The sequence below is a fragment of the Rhinolophus ferrumequinum genome, chromosome 7, assembly GCF_004115265.2.
Source record: "Rhinolophus ferrumequinum isolate MPI-CBG mRhiFer1 chromosome 7, mRhiFer1_v1.p, whole genome shotgun sequence".
NCBI lineage: Eukaryota > Metazoa > Chordata > Mammalia > Chiroptera > Rhinolophidae > Rhinolophus > Rhinolophus ferrumequinum.
This window is the reverse complement of record NC_046290.1, coordinates 76,404,400-76,419,973: the sequence shown is the minus strand read 5'-3', so window position 1 is coordinate 76,419,973 and position 15,574 is coordinate 76,404,400. Positions and strand designations below refer to the sequence as shown.

The 15,574-nt window shown below is 44.0% G+C and overlaps 1 long non-coding RNA gene across 1 annotated transcript in view; it reads right to left on the bottom strand.

The window, feature by feature from the left end:
* Nucleotides 1-1,388: 1,388 nt before the first annotated feature.
* LOC117024844 (uncharacterized) overlaps nt 1,389-15,574 on the bottom strand; it is a 32,218-nt gene continuing 18,032 nt past the window's right edge. The window contains exon 4 of the long non-coding RNA XR_004423530.1: nt 1,389-1,701. This is a non-coding gene — a long non-coding RNA (uncharacterized LOC117024844). The remainder of the gene's footprint in view (nt 1,702-15,574) is intronic.

Sequence of the window (15,574 nt, the reverse complement as noted above, 5' to 3'; positions counted from 1 at the left end):
GGGGCGGAGCCCCGGGAGTTACGCCCCGTTCTGCTTGAACGGCCCAATGGGAAGCTGGGAATTCGGGAGCCTGATTGCCCTAAGCCAATGAGACATTTGCTTATTGGTCCGTCGTCTCCAATCCGTCTTCAAGCTGCTCAGTTGCTACTCAGAAAACCAACTTCCCGCCGCCTTTGACTGAGCCCTGGGGTGGATACGCGCGTGCGCACCACACCTCCCCTGCACTCCGAGGAAGTCTGGAGGGCGCAGGTCTACTCTATACTCCCGGAGACTGACACAGGGACAAGGGCGTGGTATACACGGCCTCCCCGTGATTGAGCAGACTCAAACATCTACAGAGCAGACCCCGCGGGAGCGTTCAGGTCTGCACAAGCATGCACTCACGGTTCCTGTCACCAGATATCCTGCACTCACACTCACCGCTGCCCCCACCGCCTCCCGTCCAAGGGCTGTGCCTCCTTTCACTACAAACTCCAGAAGAGGGCTGTCATTTTTGTGGTGGCTCATCTCTGTCCCTCTTCAGGCACCCAGCCTGTAGGCGAAATACTTGATCCCAGCTCCTGACACGTAGTGAGATCTCAGAAAATATTGATTGCACCTGAACTCGGGAATCTGCATTCTACCTCTACACACACCACTCCAACCTGGTAGTCCTCATTCATTCCTCATCTCGCTAAATGGAGTCCAAGCCATTTGAGATCTTACTTCCTCCTTTTGCATCACACACACACACACCCTGCTCGGGTCATGAGTTTAGTCTGTTCTACCATTTAATCTCCCATCATTTCTCTACATTTCTGTCCAAATGCCCATATTTACATCAGGTTCGCGTTATTTCTCCTCACTAGTACAGAAGCTGCCTAACCAATACCTCCTACGCCATTCCTGGCCTGTACAACTGCCCAAGTTCTGTTTCGTTCTGTTCAGGTATGAACAGGGTACCATGTGTTCAGCTTCTGATGAAGGATCAAGTCCAAACTTTACATAAGAGTCCTGTTATCTATTTTACCCTCCTGTTTTCCATCTTTGTCGTTTTGCTTTTTGTTAGAGAATTCCTCAATTTATCTTCTAGCTGTGTAAAGACTTTTTACTTTTCTAGAGTTCTCTTTTGTTCTTTCCAATCTCTTTGTTGTGGTGTCATATGCTTACTTCATAGAGTTCTTATCCCTATGAGGAAAAGTCTTCTTCCTGAATAGTCTCATATTCCTCTCAGCTGCTTTTTGCTATTAATTAGGTCTCCGTCTATAATATTAGAAGTTTTCTGGCGGTCCTCAACTACGGGCATACCTTGTTTTATTGCACTTTGCTTTATTGAGCTTCACAGATGTTGCGTGTTTTACAAATTGAAGGTAAGACACCCCTCCCCCCCCGCCCCAGCAAAAAAGAGGATGGCTTACTTTATTGCAATACTTTATTGCAGTGGTCTGGAATGGAACCTGCAATAATACCCCCAAGGTATGACTGTATTCACTCACACTTGAGAGTAGGGAACTAAAAAACTGGAGTCAAGTGCTTATAAGCTGATTGGAAGTCCCCAGCATGTGGGTGGGCCTGGTTTCCCGAGAGCTTCAATGTAGAATGATCTGGCTGGGTTGTTGGTTGGGAACACACGGCATCAGTATCTATAGGTCATTCTTTCCAGCTGGTCAAACTCCCTAAAGAAAAAATCCTTCCAGGTGTCGATGTAAGAAACATCCAAACCTGTGGAGAATTTTTATGAGTTTATTTGAGCCAAACTGACGACATATGCTGGGGAGCAAGATCTTAAATGCTCCTGAGAATGGCAGTTTTGTAGCTTATTAGATACATTAAAATCAAAGGAAAATACATAAGGAAGGTGCATGAAATCCATTGGTGGTAGATTAAGGAGCGGGGAGAAAGCATAGCAAGGAAATCTCTAGGATTGGATAAATAGGCCAAATGGAGAAGCATGTACTTCTTTTACATCGGTGGGTACAAGTTAGTTAATAATGAACATTTACAGCACCTAAAGATGGTATGCTGGGAACAGGATAACAGTGAGGGGTTCTGTGGTCTCATGCTCTGGTAGGCTTGTGCTCTAGTGCCCTCAGCAAGTCTTTGAGGGGTAGGAAAAGAAAAGTACTCTGACATTTCAAAGGTATGTTATCCTGGATGCATAAAAACAAGCGGCCGAGCTCATTTAAGATAAAGACTGACCTTTGCTGAGGAAGTTGTAGGCCTGGGACGTGCCTACCCACTATGACCAGCTCAAGTAGGAATTTGTGCTCAGACCATCCTGTGTGGTTACTTTTGGGCACTGAGCTGGTCAGGCCTGCCACGTGGCCCCTGAGCTTGTCAGGTTTATTACATAGCCCCTTTTCATGCACACAGGCCAAGCTGGAAGTATTCTGGCGCTCAAAGCGGTGAACACAGGCTGGAGTATTTGTGGGGAAAGAGCCCCAAAAAACAGTTTCCAGGCTCTCGGCCTCACATAGAAAGGTGCTGGCTCAGGTAGTAAATGTGATCAAATGGCCGTCGACTGTGATCAAATGGCCATCAGCTGTGGCTAGTTGGCCGTCAGCTGTAACCAGTGAGCCATTAGCCATGAATATAACTGCTGTGGCTACGCTAGCAAAAAAAAGGGGGAGCTAGCAAGAAGATGGTGGCTGAGTCTGCAAGCGGCGCAGTGAGGGTTGAGAATTGTGTTGCTCCTGGTCCCTGTGTCTCCAACCCAGCTGCCAGTGAGAGTATAGTGGTGTGACTCCCCTACCTATGGCTCCGTGGGTGTTCCTTTTTGGCCTCACCATGTCCTGTGTTCTTCTGTGGGGAGTGGGACCAGAGACCCCGCATGACACCCTGCATGACACATGGCGTAGTCGGCAGGATGCCCTGCACTACACATGGCGCAGTGAGCAGGGTACGGTGTCGGCCAAAGCTCCCTGAAGGGCAGTGGAGCAGTTTGTGCATATGAACACTCAGTTGCAGGAAGACCAGGAAGAACAGCTGCCTGAGAGCTGGAACCCCGTGGAGGGGTGGAAAGACGTGGACGGTTCCCCAACCAGCAAAGGCTGGAGAAAGCGAAGGTCGTTGCGGCCCCGTGGGCTGGAAAGTGCTTGCTGAGGCAGCCCGGATGCAGGACTTGTAGTCCCAGGAGGAAAGGCTTGCTGAGTCCTCCGTGGGAGCTGAGGGTGAGGTCAAGGTCATCCCTCACCCCCAGGACAGCCCTGGCGAATGACTATGGACTATGGGGAATTGCCTTCCATCCCTAATTTAATGGACCGCTTGACTGGGAACATACCACCATGTAATGGAACTGGCGGATGTTTGCTTTTGTGTCTTGACCGGCCGCCATCAAGAATATGTAAGCACCTTGACTGTGAGCCGCTGTTGTTCCAGCACGGTACCCTGAGAGCCCTGGCTGTGTCCAGGAAGTCTGGCTGAGCCCAGAGAGAGTGGCAGTGCCCTGAAAGCCCTAGCTGTGTCCAGGAAGTCTGGCTGTGCCCAGAGAGAGTGGCAGTGCCCTGAGAGGCCCTCGCTGTGTCCGGGGAGACTAGTGGTACCCTAAGAAGTCCAGGAAGTCTGGCTGTGCCCAGAAGTACTGGTGGTGCCCTGAGAAACCCTGGCTGTGCCCGGGGAGACTGGTGGTACCCTAAGAAGTCCAGGAAGTCTGGCTGTGCCCAGAAGTACTGGTGGTGCCCTGAGAAACCCTGGCTATGCCCGGGGAGACTGGTGGTACCCTAAGAAGCCCAGGAAGTCTGGCTGTGCCCAGAAGTACTGGTGGTGCCCTGAGAAACCCTGGCTGTGACCAGAGAGCTTGGCTGTGTCCAGGAAATAGCATTCACCTCCAGGCTCCTTGCACAGGGCCCCTCGCGGAAGACGCTTGTCGCGTAGATTGTGAGGCGAGACCCTGTAGGGGTGGAGTGTGGAGACAGAGCCCCAAAAAGCAGTTTCCAGCCTCTCGGCCTCATATAGAAAGGTGCTGGCTCAGGTAGTGAATGGCCGTCGACTGTGATCAAATGGCCATCAGCTGTGGCTAGTTGGCCATCAGCTGTAACCAGTGAGCAATTGGCCACTAATATAACTGCTGTGGCTACGCTAGCAAAAAAAAGGGGGAGCTAGCAAGAAGATGGTGGCTGAGTCTGCAAGCGGCGCAGTGAGGGTTGAGAATTGTGTGGCTCCTGGTTCCTGTGTCTCCAACCCAGCTGCCAGTGAGAGTATAGTGGTATGACTCCCCTACCTATGGCTCCGTGGGTGTTCCTTTTTGGCCTCACCATGTCCTGCATTCTTGTGTGGGGAGCGGAAGCAGAGACCCCACAGACCCCGCCTGACACCCCGCACGACAGTATTCCATTCACTTTATTCAGTCCCCATTGGCACAGTAAGGTCTAGTTTGGGTTTCCTAAGAAGCAGGCCCTGAGACAAGGAGTTGAGTATGAGAAGTTTATACGGGACGTGACCCTGAGATGGATGGCTAGCAGAGCAGGGAAGTGAGTTAAGGAAGGGAAGAAAGCCAACAAAAGGATTATTATCATGGAAATCAGCATTGTGGGTAGTGGGGCTAACCCTGCTGGAAAATTTAGAGGACAATATAAAACACACCTGACAGTTATCCCACTCCAGGGGTGAGGAACATGGAATATTTATATACTAACTTCTACCAGCCGTTGGTTGAGGGCTGCTCCTGGGGCCTTCACCCCATTCTACCACATAGGCTGCAGGATGAGTTCTGGTGGCTAGAAAAAGCCCTCAGGCAAAGAAATGCAGGTGCTAGCAGTTAGACATCCAGGCAACATGGTAGAATGCACTAATAAGGTGAGGGTGAGCCCCCACGGTAGTTCTGTTTTGCTGGGTGTGCATTCCCTCTGTCCTAACTGAACTTCTTTTCTCTGTTGGCAAGAGAGTGGGGGACACCTTAGTGGCTATTTTTCTTAGTTGTCCACTTGGAGCTCAAATCTGGTTTTTAGGGTACTCTAAATGATGGCAGTGAAACAATAGTGGAAAGCAAAGTGTTGTTTACCCCCAAGGGGCCAACTTCCTCCAGGCCCCTGCTGAAGGACCAGGCGCCTGCTGAAGGACCTGGAGGAAGTCTTCCTGCTCCTTTACCTCTTTCTAGTCTCTCAGCTCAGAAAAAGCTATACAACTTCTTTTTTGACTCTTAGGGGCCAGGATTTCCCCAAGCTCTCATACAGTGCTAAACCACAGAATTTCCCCAAACTCTCCCACAGTGCTAAATCAATCTCCCTGACAAAGAGTCCCAGAAATGTCTAAGGGCAAACATCTACCTAACTACTTTCCCACCCGTTCCCCATACACCCCTCCGTCCTCACACACACAATTCTAGAAACTGGGCCAGTTCACAGTAGCTCAGCCCTTAGAGCAGTCCTCTGAGCCATGACTTACACAGAACCCAAGGCCTCATTCAAATCCAGTTGTCCACAGGCTCCAGCACCCTGAAGCTTGAGAAAGGCAGATAAATTGGAGTTTGGAGTTGAGGGGAAAGGATAAATTGGATAAAAGGCAAATAAATTGGAGTTTGGGGTTGACGGCTAGGGTTCTTAAATTATAATACTGATACAGTTTTTAAATAATTGGGTTGCTCAAAACTTTTGATAAGAAAAAAATTCTGAGATGTTTTAAATTAAAATTATAGCAGTCAGAGAGTGAGAGAAAGAGACAGAACAGTTAGCCTATTGACAGCTATGGACCAGCCCTGGCAAAAGACTGCTCACATTCCTGCATGTCTGTTGGAAATTAGGATTAATTTCCAAGTGGCTATTTCCTCAACTATCCAAAAGAGAGAACAGCCAGGTGCCACAGAACCCCAGGAGCCTCTGCTTCTTATTTACACGTGAACTTTCCAATCTGCTGCCCACAGCCAATCCACAGGAGTGGCCACTTCTTCCTTGCAAGCTGCGCACGTAGCCCAGAGCTGGGACTCACCTTCTCCCACTCCATTGTCTATAGCTAATGTAAATCCTTTCAGATCCCCTCTTCCCCATTTTGATGTATAAAAACACTTACAAAACTCTGGGACAATGGACGTGTTGTCTTTCCTACCTAGCTAGCCATGCTGGGGCTGCTTTGGGCTCCACTCCCAAAGGCTGGTCTTTTTTTTTTTTTTTTTTTTTTTTGCTACCAATGGCCTAATAAACCTTCTTTAAAAAAACAAAAACAAAAAAAAACTGTCTGCCGTGGAAGTTAAAATTTTTTGTTTATCACCTTTAAATTTTTAAAATATATGCTATCTCATTTAGTCTTTATAACTACATGGGATAGGCAGGTAGATTAATGAGGCTTATAAAGATGAACAGATTTATAAAGATTAAATGATTAAATCACTGTATATAATGAAGCCAGGACTAGAATTCAGTTCTTCTAAACGCACAGCAGGAATTCTGCTTTAGGACGAATGACACAATAATTATTAATGTCTGTGAAGCATAGTAGAAAATTCTTTTCAAATACAATATTCCTCACAACTGTTAAAGAACAAAACCACAGGCTCAAAATGGCATCACTTGTGCTAAAAGCCCATTGACACCAAACCTAGATTTAATAGCTGATCTAATTGGAGTTTCAACCTCTACCAGAAATTTAATCAACCAGTCTGGAATTTTCTGGTCAAGCACCACTAAGTTAATCTGTCACATGGGCCCTCTTCAACTCCCATAGAAAAAAGAGGCAATCTGCATGATAAAAATCTCCAAAGGAAAGATGTCCATACCCAAGAATAATACTTTCTTTTCTTTTATTAATAGCTCCCCTGCCCCAGCCTTCTTCCTATAAAATCCTTCCACTTTGTACAACCCCTCAGAGCTCCCTTCTAGTTGCTAGATGGGATACTGCTCAATTCATGAATCAATAAAGCCAATTAGATTTTCAGATTTGCTCAGCTGAGTTCTGTTTTTTAACACAACAAACCAAGTTGTCATGGAATTCTAAAAAGAAAAAAAATAATGTGCTAAATGGCCTCTCCCAGCTCAGCTGAGCTCCTGACAGCTCTGGCTCCGTTTCTCCACAGGTCTTTCAGCTTTGCCCTCCTCCACATGTTACCTTTATCCTCAGGATGATGGTGAGATTGCCCTAGTAGTTCCAAACATCATATCCTGAACTGATCACATTCAATAAAGAGAGAGACAGCTGTCAGGTGTCAGAGTAGCTGATTAAGCCAGCAAAACCAAAATGAAAGAGTTAAGCCTTTATCACTTACTATGATGGTATGAACAAGAGGTTAAAACCAGAAAAAGCAGGTTCCCTCCATTTTATCCATGAAATGGGCCACTGATCAAGGTCTCGAGTGGATCAGTGCAGAGCTACCTGCCACTGGAAGTGGTCTCGCTAAGCAAAAGGCTCCAGCAGTTTTATGGATCCTGGGGAGGGAGGGCTTTGAGGGGGAAGGGCTAGGAGTGGAAAAAGTACTCTTCCTTCCCCTGTAAAAAGGAGCCTGAAGAAGTCCTCTGCCCAAGGCCTCAGATCAAGAGACCTAGGATTGAAGGTCCTGGGGCTAGGAATGCAATTACATGAAACATATGAGTCAGAGAGGCCTGCAACGCGCTGGCTGTACACCCGGTCTCTGTAGGGAAAGCAGCTAATCCCACGAGGCATGCCAGGTAAGCTTTTGTAATTGCCTACAGTTAGGGCTTAATAATCACATAGAGGTTTTCAGCCAAGAGCCAGACGCTTCAAGAACTACCAGAGTTAAATGAACCCCGAAGCCTGTCCTACATCTGAATTTACTGGAACCCATACATTTCTTTTTGTTTCAGCCAAAGCTTTCTGTTACTTGGGCCCAAATCATTCCAACTGACGTCCACTGGCCATCCAGTGGCTCAGACCAGAAAGCTCAGAGTGCACCTCGATGCCTGTCTTTCTCACACATTACCACGTCCAGTCCATCAGTGAGTCCTGTCCAGTCGACCTGTAACACTATCTAAGATCCACAACCTTTCCTCCACTTCAACTTGCCTCACCTCAGTCCGAGCCACCTCATGTGTCATGTGGATTACTTCCATAGGCCACTGTTCTCTTGTCTCCCACTCTTACCCTATTTTAATCCATCCTCTACAGAGCAGCAAGAATGATCATCTTAAAACATAAATCTGGGGCGGCCGGATAGCTCAGTTGATAAGAGCGCGGTGCTCTTAACAACAAGATGGCCGGTTCGATCCCCACATGGGCCACTGTGAGCTGCGCCCTCCACAACTAGATTGAAACAACTACTTGACTTGGAGCTGATGGGTCCTGGAAAAACACACTTAAATAAATAAAACGTAAAAAAAAAACAACCAAAAAAAAACCTCCATAAATCTGATCATATCACTCTCCTGCTAGAAAATCTTCATGATGTTTGGAGTAAAATCCAAGCTCCATGCTATGGCCTAGGAGAGTTTACACGAGGGGGCACCTGCTGTCTCTTTAGCTTCATTCTATGTCCCATTTTCATCTCTCTCTCTCACTACAGTATAGGCACACCAGTAATGGTCTTCCTCCAATTCATCAAATATTCCAAGCTCTTACTGCATATCATTCCCTCAACCTGGAATGCCGTCCATCTCCTTCCATGATACTATTTTTATCCTTTATGTACAGCTTAAACATCACCTCATCAGAAATCCTCCCCTGACTAATTTAGCTAAAGAGTCTCCGCTGTTACTATCTACTACATTCCTTTGTTTCCTTCATACTATGCTTCTTCAAATTGATTTTTTTCATCAGTTTTTTCCCCTCTCTCTCACTACACTATAAGTTACAAGAAAGCAGGAATCTTTTCCGTTATTCATTGAATCCCCAGGGCTTAGAATGTCTTTGACATATGGTAGGTACTCTATAAACATTTGCTAACTAAAGAACAGACAAATGAGTAAGTTGTCACCAAATGTGCTAAAGTTACTGAGGAGGAGGTGATGAGAGGCAAATCTTAATATGAGTAAGCATGAATCTCTTTTTAAAAAAAGTGAATCTCTGCATAGAAATCTGTTGGAAAATAAATCTGTTGGAAAACTCATTTTAGGTCAAATGGGTATTTGTTACTTTCACCAAAGAATCCTAATTATTACAGGGCTCACTTGCTCTGTGTGTGTGTGTGTGTGTGTGTGTGTGTGTATTAGATATATATTATATAATGTATGTAATATATAAATATATATAATACACAATAATATTATAAATATAAATACTATAGTAAATATATGGAATATATAACTGTGTATGTTAAACATAAAAATATTATGTATAAATATATATTACATGTATCGGGGGTGCCAAAAAAATGTATACACATTTTAAGTGATGTTATCTATGTATTACTTTTCGAAATTGAATTGAATTACGGTAGCAATGTGTAGTATGACTCAAAAGATGTCATTCAAAAGATGGTGTTAATCAAATGAATGCTAGCGTCACCGTGCAACAGGCAGGACAGTCAAAGAAAAAGGCAAAGCACAGTTGTCATTCGAGGAGTGCAAGACCACCATGAGAGACCACCATACCTTGATGAGAATTTGCCAGGACAATGGATAGGACAAAGAGGTGCAGTTTCCCCCATATTCTCCTGACTTAACACCCCTTGACTTCTACCTAGGGACCTTAAAGGATGTGATGTACCATAGAAAACTGGCTACACTGGCGGTACTTTGGGAAGAAACTGAAACAGCATACACAGCGATACAAGTGGACACTAGTCAATGTTGCTCAAGCAGTAGTTCGCCGTAATCAGAAGTGTCTGGATGCTGATGGTAACCAATTTGAGCATCTCTTGTAATTGTTGAAGTCAAACATTTGACTTATATTCATCTTTTGTTATCAGTATATATTGAGTATTACAATATTGATATAGTTTTTTAACTTTCTTAAAATGTGTATACATTTTTGTCACTATATATATACATATATATATATACACATATATATAGATACACAAAACATATATATACGTTTTGTGTATGATACACAAAACGTATATATATACACAAAACTATATATATACATATATATATACATATATATAGATACACAAAACAAGTCCAGATGCTAGAACTCTAGAACACTCGTATTTTCCTTTTCTTTTGCCCTCTCCTCTCTGACCCTCTGACTTGTTTTACTCCCGTGCTTTGATGGGTTTTACCCAGAATGGGACTCCTCCCATTGAAAGGGGACCCAAATACAAAAGCTCTAATCTACTGGTAAGCAACTTCCTTCTGCATGAAGGACAAATCAGGAAAAAGAAAATTGTATTGGGATTTTTCTTTTTTAATTTTTCTTTTCTTTCCTTTTTTTTTTAATTGGGGAATATTGGGAAACAGTGTGTTTCTCCAGGGCACATCAGCTCCAAGTCGTTGTCCTTCAATCCAGTTGTGGAGGGCGCAGCTCAGCTCCAAGTCCAGTTTTCAATCTTTGGTTGCAGGGGGCACAGCCCACCATCGCAAGCGGGAATTGAACCGGCGACCTTGTTGTTGAGAGCTCGTGCTCTAACAACTGAGCCATCCGGCCGCCCAGGATTTTTCTTTTTTGAAAATAATTTCTTAATTTTTTACAACTCAGAAATACAATCTCTATAACAGTTCTTAAGAATCCTCTTATTAATTCCCTTTCTTGGACGAAGGGATTAGGGTGGGGGGAATTAAAATTTCAGAAACTAAATTACTAACTCACACTAATTACTATGTTGAATCTTTGGATAAATTTTGTTGTTGAGTAAGATGCTGGAGGCTGGTTTGTTTTTCTTTTTTTAACTGACCTTGTAAGCATCTTAATTGGAAAAGCTGTTTGTGTCATAGCATGTCTTATAATGAATTCTTTAAAAGAAGAGGCTTTGTTAAAAAAAAATACCAAACAAATCCAAGTACTCCTCCAGTCACTCATTATTGAAATAGTCAGTTCAGTGTGGCCCCTTAGCTCGATTCCACGTGATCCACATGAGGCTCACAGTCCACAGTTGGGTTCATCACTCCCCAGACAGAGGTTCCACCTGTGACAGGCCTGGGCAGTCTTAACTGTTCCAAGATTTACAGGGAAACCAGAATCCAAACCACGAAAAGTGTGTTTTATGTCTACCAGCAGAGGGTATCCATTCCTTTTGTCCGTTTAGAAATCTGACATCATATCTGCTGATTCATGTTTTCAGTGCAAGAGCAAGACTTGAAAACTGAGTCTTTTGCCATACATAGGACTCCATATCTAAGGAATTCTGGTTATTACATTATTTTCTGTTTAAATGACTCAGATCTCGGAAAAAAAAACCGATCCCACATAATGAAAACCTCCCCTTTCTGGTTGGCCTTCTCTTCACTATTCTGTAGTCATTGCCAACACCGCCAAACATTACTCTGCTTGTCACATTCTGTGACCTTCTTCTGTAGACTTTCTCTATGTCCACTGAGATACAACTTACAAAGAAATGCTCTTGACTTTTTGTAAAATTAAAAGTTTTGCTTTGAGAAAATTGTAGGTTCATATCTAGTTGCAAGAAGAGAGATCTGGTGTACGCTTTGCCCAGTTTCCCACAATGGTAACACCTTCCAAAACTGTAACAGGATATCACAACCACGATATGGTTGTAACAGGATATCACAACCAGGGTATGGTTGTAACAGGATATCACAACCAGGGTGTGGTTGTAACAGGATATCACAACCAGGGTGTGGTTGTAACAGGATATCACAACCAGGGTGTGGTTGTAACAGGATATCACAACCAGGGTGTTGTTGTAACAGGATATCACAACCAGGGTGTGGTTGTAACAGGATATCACAACCAGGGTGTGGTGGTAACAGGATATCACAACTAGGGTGTGGTGGTAACAGGATATCACAACTAGGGTGTGGTGGTAACAGGATATCACAACCACAATATGGACATCCACACAGTCAAGACACACCATTTTCATCACCATAAGGATCCTTCATGTTGTCCTTTTATAGCTGGTATTTTCTGTCTGGGTGTCAAATATTGATATATATTCCAAATGAAGACCTTTTCCTGACTTTTACATGCCTCCCTCTCAGTTTTGCTTAGGAACTTATGAACAATTACTTAAAATCACCAAAACCTATTTTTCAGAGCTGTCAAACATACTGTCTGATAAAAAACTGTACAGACTAAATTTTAGGAACATCGATAGACTAGCAAGATATACTCAAATAAGGGATTGAAAGCAATGCACAGGAGAGCAGAAAGGCTTCCTGCAACTCCAGAGAGCACAGTGGGAGGCAGGGCAGCCAGTGCTAGCTGCCTTCGCGGCCAGAAGTCATAAACCATAAACCATGTGACGCCACTACTACTGCTAGCTGCTTCCTCCAACATCCATTCTCCCACTTCTTCTCAGTGAAATGACTCATTAAAAAGTCTATATTTCCTGGCCCTTGTCAGAGCTATATTTGACTAGATGTGGCAACTATGGTTGGCCAAGATGATGTAAACACATCATCTTGTTGGGATGTCGGGACTTCTGGGAAGTCTCCAAAAGAAAGTGGCAGTCTTTTCTTCATGCCTTTCTCTTTGCTCCTTCCTGAGGCCAGCAATTGGCCACCTGGCCAGAGAAGCAAAATAGAAGATATTGTGGTCTCTAATGACTTTGGAGCCACCAAACTAGATGTGAAGTGCCTATCTTTAGACTTCTTTTAGAGGCAGAGAGAGAAACGTCTATCTTATTTAAACCATGATATTGGGTTCCTCTTTTTTTTTTTCTGTTATATGTAGACAGTAGTCCAAACTCACATAAGCAGTCTTCTCCTTATCTGGAGTCAAAGGCAGTTATCATTTGAGGTTTGAGACTATTCTTTTGATTTGGAAAAAAAAAAAATTCAGTAGGCCTTTTGATCATACAAAAAGGCCTGAAACAATTACAGACTGAAGCATTTGAGACAATTGGAAGGTAAAGAGCTCTGTGAAATGATACAAAATTTTATCTTCCTTTAAGTGGAGTTGAGGCTGTACAGAAAGAGGATTATAATGTTGGAGGAAGGGAGAAGGAGTAGAGAGGAAGGGCTTCCTCTCTTTTTTGAAGAAATAAAAGGGTATAGTTGAGGGCTACCACCATGGGTAGAGTTTAAGTTTGGGATTCCTACATCTATCGTCTATTCTCTCAAAGATTCCCCTGTCACTGGGGGCCTGAGGAGAGTGACAGCTGGTGTAGCAGCCCTCTGCAGAGATGGATCTAGAAACCAGGCTATCAGTGTGCATTAGTTTTAAAGTGGATATTTTTTCTTTTCTGCAACAGTAATATTCTTTGCTGATATCCAAGTGTAGTGGTGTGATGAGCATCCCTCTCTCTCTCTCTCTCTCTCTCTCTCTCTCTCTCTCTCTCTCTCTCACTAAATTTTCTTTTTTTTTTTTTTAATTCTCAGTATCCATTTACCCTCTGGTAACATAAAGCTACTTTCCTTTGGGAGTAACTCCTGCCTCACTCTCATCCATGTATTTGGGTGAGTTCCATTCCTCACCCCTAAACCTTCATCCTAGCCCCCAATCTCCAAGAGACTTGGTCACAGTGATTGTTTAAGCTAGGAAGTCAAGCCAGGCTCAAAAAAATCCAAAGCTGGGATATTTGCTGGACTTATTGGGAAATGCCTTTTTTCTGCTCAGCTTGCTAAAGTGCTAAGAAGAGAAGCCTGGAGATTCTGTGCCTTCTCTGTTACTCCGGACAGCCTACCTGAGAATAAAACCAAAACAAAGGAAACAGAAGTAAGAGATGAAGAGAAACCAATTTCTGATCACGCTGTTTGAGCCCTGGAATCCCACTGAGCTTGGAACCACGTGTAGACCTTGGATCTGCCATTACCTTAGCCAGTGTGTTTTCTTTTATTGATGGTGGTGGTGTTGCTCTTTGATACCAGTTGGAGCTGAATGTCTGTATCTTGCAACCCTGAGTCCTGATTAATACACTAAGTCTAGTCTTGTTGTGCTTTGGGGAATCAAGGAAGAGGTCTATACCTACATTTGGAGTATATGGCTATAGGTGAACAAAGAGCATGAAAAAATGTTAAAAGAGAGCAAGAGATGATTGGCAGGAGGGAGCAGCAGTCCAAAGCAAGAGGGTGACCTTGGGGTGGAGATGGGCGCTTAGAACTCACAACTTGGGCCCGAAACAAGAATGCCCTCTGAAACCAGGAAAACATAATTACACTAATAAAATCAATATATCATGAATAAAATATGATATCTGCAAAAAACAGTCTCATAGGTCCAACTGGGAAGAGCTGAATCAGACAGTTGGTTAACATTATTCATGCCTCTAAAAAAACAATGAGTCAACAAGACATAGAGGAAAGCCTGAACGAGATCTGAGATGCAGAATTTGGCACTGCCTCTCCAAGTGCCACAGACTGAAGCCACACTGAGTACCAACTTGACCACCTGCTTGCACTGTTTCCACATAATGGATCTAATAGGACTATTAACCTTTAAGAATCACTAAACTTAGGCTCCATTTCAATTTAACACTCTTCATGCAGCCTTAAGATTACAATTTCACATGCCTTGCAGCTTTCTGTCAACCTATGAAGGCTGATGTATGGCCCTACAAAGGAGAGGGGTGGAATCTGGATCAAAACAGACCATTTAAGAGAGTGGAAAGTCAAACTGTTCCCCAGGAGGCCATGTCCAAACACCAGGTCTGCATGGCTCTCAGCAGAACCAGAATTGGAGGGAGGGGTGTGGAATTGGAAGGCGGGTGTTGGGTGAGGGGTTACACTTTCTGAGTCAGAGGGAGAGTAATAAAAGATCACTTTGGGGGGTGGCCGGATGGCTCAGTTGGTTAGAGTGTGAGCTCTGAACAATGGGGTTGCCGGTTTGATTCCCACATGGGCTGGTGAGCTGCGACCTCCACAACTAGATTGAAGACAATGAGCTGCCGCTGAGCTTCTGGAGGGGTGGCCGGATGGCTCAGGTGGTTAGAGTGCAAGCTCTCAACAACAAGGTTGCCCGTTCAATTCAGCATGGGATGGTGGGCTGCGTGCGCCCCCTGCAACTAAGATTGAAAATGGCGACTGGAGCTGAGCTGCGTCCTCCACAACTAGATTGAAGGACAATGACTTGGAGCTCATGGGCCCTGGAGAAACACACTGTTCCCCAATATTCCCCAATAAAATTTAAAAAAGAAAATCACTTTGGAAACAAAGAGATTTTGGTAATTGTTCTAATCAAACGGGGAGGGTCCACATCTGGCCTTTGTTGGTAGGGCTCTAATGAATGGAGCTGGTTTAAGGTCAGGGCTACTGCTCTTGGTTCCAGGTTTTTGCATGATAGAAGGCTCCTTGCCCATGAGGGGCCAAATCCACATTTTCACTAATGTTGGAAATATCATTTTAGAATATTATTCCTTTCTCTTGAAGCTTTTTCCCTTCTAAAAATGCAAAATGTCCAGGAAGAGCATTAATACATTAAAACTTTATCACTCATATAGACATTTTTACTGAGAAATTTTTTTAAGCAAAAATTGAATGCCCTCTATTTTAGTATTTAAATGAGCTTCATTGTTTTCACTAGTAAAAGACTCTCTACGAGTGAATTTTCCTAACTTAGAATATGAAAAATTCATGCAAATCAATGAAAGACTCACTCTGGAAATTGAAAAATGTATGTAATTGCTAAGCTTAAAAAGCTCAAGCCACCCCTA